At 40.2% G+C, this 4,192-nt stretch overlaps 1 pseudogene; it reads left to right on the plus strand.

Moving 5' to 3' along the window:
* Nucleotides 1-1,729: 1,729 nt before the first annotated feature.
* LOC118575251 lies at nt 1,730-2,230 on the plus strand (annotated as a pseudogene).
* The last annotated feature ends 1,962 nt before the right edge of the window (nt 2,231-4,192 follow it).

A 4,192-nucleotide genomic window follows, 5' to 3' on the forward strand; every position in this document is an offset into this window, starting at 1 on the left:
TTTTCTAATTTTAATAGAGATATTTATTTATTTGTCTTTGTTTATGTGCTCATATACACATGTAATGATTCCTAGGTAGAAGTCAAAGGACAACCTTTCTCTCCTTCTGTCTTGTGGGTTCTGGGACTAGAACTCAGGGGGTCAGGCTTGGCAGCCAGCATCTTCCTAGCTAAACATATGTATAGAGAGAAAGTGGGTGAATTTAATATAGTCTTTAAAGTCACTAGATCATAGAGGTAGACCTTGAACTCCTCTCCTCCTGTCTCCACCTGCTGGGGTTACAGGTATATGAGACTATACCTAGCCTCTAGCTGGTTTAAAGTGAAGGCATGAGGTGTAGATACAGCTCAGTGGTAGAGTGCTTGCTCAGCATGTACAAGGAAATAGCTTTAGATTCCAGTACTACAGAAGGAAGGGAGGGTGTAAATCAAGCTGCTTTTTCTATTATTGTCATGCCTACTGCTTTTTTGCAATATGATAAAGAAAGCTATTTTCTGTGGTGTGATATTTTAATTTAATGTGAAAATGAAGCTTGCTTTGAGTCAGAGGGCAGAGCTAGCCTCTACCTGACAAAAATTGACCATATAAGTTTGGAGCACTGTGGACAGAAAGGAGAAGGAGGTAATAAGGTGATGCTGAAAGAGGATCTCAGCCCTTTTGGAAGAAGGATCAGAAGAGTGAGGAAGTTACTGTTGGCTGCTCCCCTGCTTCTCTGATCCTTCAGGTTCTTACACCAACATGTGACTTCTGATTTTTTTTTAATTGGTAAAGAATAATTAGATAAACCCTTCAGTTTTCTTGTTAAAAACAAACAAATAAACAAACAAAAAACTTCTGTATATAACAAGCCATACCAACATGCAGAGGAGTTCAGTATCAGCAGGTGGCACACTTGAACCCATAATCAATAGGAGGAAATGAGATAGGGAGTGGAGGAAACTCCATAGCCTCTGTGGATTCCCTTCCTAAAGTCTGTTAGCTGAGCCACACCTGCTGCAGTTGATACATGAAGTCTCCATGTTCAAACACAATAAAAACTCTTTTTTAAAATAGTGCACAGTTTTTTGTTTTCTCATTTATTTTATTAAGTTTTTCTTTTATTTTGTGGAAAACATTTTTATACAATATATTCTGTCCATAGTTTTCCTGCCCAGGTCCTCCCTAATCGTTCCTACCTCCCCAGCTCCCTACCACTCAACCCCATAACCTTTTTTCCTCTTAAAAAAAAGACAAGAAATGATTTAAAAACAAATCCAATAATTACACACCTGTAACCTGCTGGAAAAGCAAATATTAGTAGGTTGCATATGAAAGAAGATTATAAATGCTTCTAATTTTGGAGTTTGAAATTTCCAGACACTATTATCCTCATCACAACCACTGCCTGAAAATCAATTTTAGCCCAAAGTGAACCAAATGTCTCAGGTTTGAATTCTACTTTAAAATTGAGAGATTAGGCTTTGTTGTTATACCAACAGGGTCTGCACAGTTCTTGGGGAAGGATACTTCCTCAGACAGGATGAGGATTTGGATCTCAGCATCCTGCTTCCTCACTCAGGTTTACTCTGCCCCCTTCTCCATCTGGACTAGGTCCTTACATAAGAAGTACCCTGCCTCATTAATATTCAAATCATGTGAGTCTATAGTGGTAAATGTAGAGATGTCCACACCAAATACCAACATATGATCAGTGTCCTCTCCACAGTCACTGAGCACACAGGACCTCACCATGGGATGGAGCTGGATCATTCTCTTTCTCCTGTCAGTAACTACAGGTAAGGGGCTTTTCAGTTCCAAAACTGAAGAAGAAACAGGGACTGAGGTGACAATGACATCCACTCCACCATTTTCTCCATAGGTGTCCACTCCCAGGTCCAGCTGCAGCAGTCTGGGGCTGAGCTGGTGAGCCCTGGGTCCTCAGTGAAGCTGTCCTGCAAGGCTTAAGGCTACACCTTCACTGACCACTATATTGACTGGCTGAAACAGAGTCCTGGACAGGGCCCTGTAGTGGATTGGATGGATTGGTGGCAGAAATGGTGATACTTACTACAATCAAAAGTTCAAGGACAAGGCCAAACTGACTGCAGATACATCTGCCAGCACAGACTTCATGGAGCTCAGCAGCCTGACATCTGAGGACTCTGGGGTCTATTACTGTGCAAGAGACACACAGTGTTGCAACCACATCCTGCATGTGTTAGAAACCTGGAGGAGCAGGAAGCTGCCCTGAGACTGAGATGACAGAAAAGATTGACTGTAAACTTCCTCAAAAATAATCATTCTGAGTGTCCCTTTGTCTGTCATTTCACAGTCTTTTTTTTTCAATCAGGAAAAATTTTTCATTCCTTTTACACACCTATCAAAGATCCCCCTCTTCCCTCCTCCCAACTTCCTACCCTCCCCTTCACAACCCATCTCCCACTCCCCCCACAAGAAGGCAAGGCCTCCCCTGGGGAGGCACATTCAGTAGAGGCAGGTCCAAGCTCCTCCCCCTGCCTCCAGGCCACATGAGCTAGCCCCTCATAGGTAGTAGGCTCCAAAAACCTCTCTATGCACTAGGGATCCATTCTGATCCTACTACCAGGGATAAGAGCTTGTCTATCTTTTTTGTTTTGTCAGAGAACCAACTATTTGTTTCATTAGTTCTTTGTATTGTTCTCTTTGTTTCCATTTTATTGATTTCAGCTCTCTATTTGATTGTTTCCTGGCATCTATTAGTCCTGAGAGACTGTGCTTCTTTTTATTCTAGAGCTCTTATTTGTGTTGTTAATTCACTTGTGTGAGATCCAACTTCCTTATGTGGGCATTTAGTGCCATGAATCTTCCTCTTAGCACCGCTTTCATAGAGTTCCATAAGTTTTGGTGTGTAGTACAGTCATTTCTATTGAATTCTAGGAAGTCTTTAAATTATTTCTCCCTTGACCCTTTGGTTGTTCAGCTGCGTATTATGCAGTTTCCATGAGATTGTAGCCTTTCAGTAATTTTTATTGTTATTGAAATCTAACTTTAAGCCATGGTGGTTCAATAGAATACAGTAGTTTATTCTAATTTTTTTGGATCTGTTGAGATTTGCTTTGTGAATAAGTATGTGGTTAATTTTAGAGAAGGTTCCATGGGGTTCTGAGAAAAAGGTAAATTCTTTTTTGTTAGAGTGGAATGTTTTGTAGATATCTATTAAGTCCATTTGAGTCATAACATGAGTTAGGTCCCTTATTTCTCTGTTAAGTTTCAGTCTGGCTGATCTGTCCAGTGGTGAGAATGGGGTGTGGTGTTGAAGGCTCCCACTATTAATGTGTGGAGTTTTGATGTGTGATTTAAGCTTTAGTGATATTTCTTTTACATATGTAGGTGCTTTTGCATTTGGGGCATACATGTTCAGAATTGAAAGTTCATCTTTGTGGAGCTTTCCTGTACTGAGAATATAATGCCCTTCTTGATCTCTTTTGATTGATTTTCGTTTTGAAGTCTATTTTGGTAGAACTAGGATAGCTACACCAGCTTGCTTCTTAAGTCCATTTGATTGGAAAGTCTTTCCCCAGCCTTTTATTCTGAGGTAGTTTCTGTCTTTGAAATTGTTTCTTGCATGCAGCAGAATGATAGGTCATGATACCATATCCACTATGTAAGCCTGTGTCTTTTTATAGGTGAATTGATTCCATTGATATTAAGGTATATGAATGGCCGGTGATTGTTTATTCTTGTTATTTTTTGGTGGTAGCGTGTGTGTATTTCTCTTCTTTGGGATATAATGCTGGTGTGTTATCTATTGCCTGTGTTTTCATGGGTTTATCTGACTGCCTTTAGTTCGTATTCTCCTTCTAGTGCTTTCTGTAGGGCTGGATTTGTGGATAGGTGGATAGATATTGTTTAAATCTGGTTTTGCCTTGGAATGTCTTCTTTACTCCATCTATGGCGATTGAAAGTTTTGCTGGGTATATTAGTCTAGGCTGGCACCCATCGTCTCTTAATATATGCATTACATCTGCCCAGGACCTTCTGGCTTTCAGAGTTCCCATTGAGAAGTGGCATGTTATTCTGATGGGTCTGCCTTTATTAGTCTCTTGGCCTTTTTTCCTTTGCTGCTCTTAATATTCTTTCTTTATTCCATATGTTTACTGGTTTAGTTATCATGTGGCATAGGGACTATTTTGTGAGGTCTATTCTTTTTGGTGTTCTATAAGCGTCTTGCATG

Source organism: Onychomys torridus, unplaced genomic scaffold (assembly GCF_903995425.1).
Source record: "Onychomys torridus unplaced genomic scaffold, mOncTor1.1, whole genome shotgun sequence".
Taxonomy (NCBI): domain Eukaryota; kingdom Metazoa; phylum Chordata; class Mammalia; order Rodentia; family Cricetidae; genus Onychomys; species Onychomys torridus.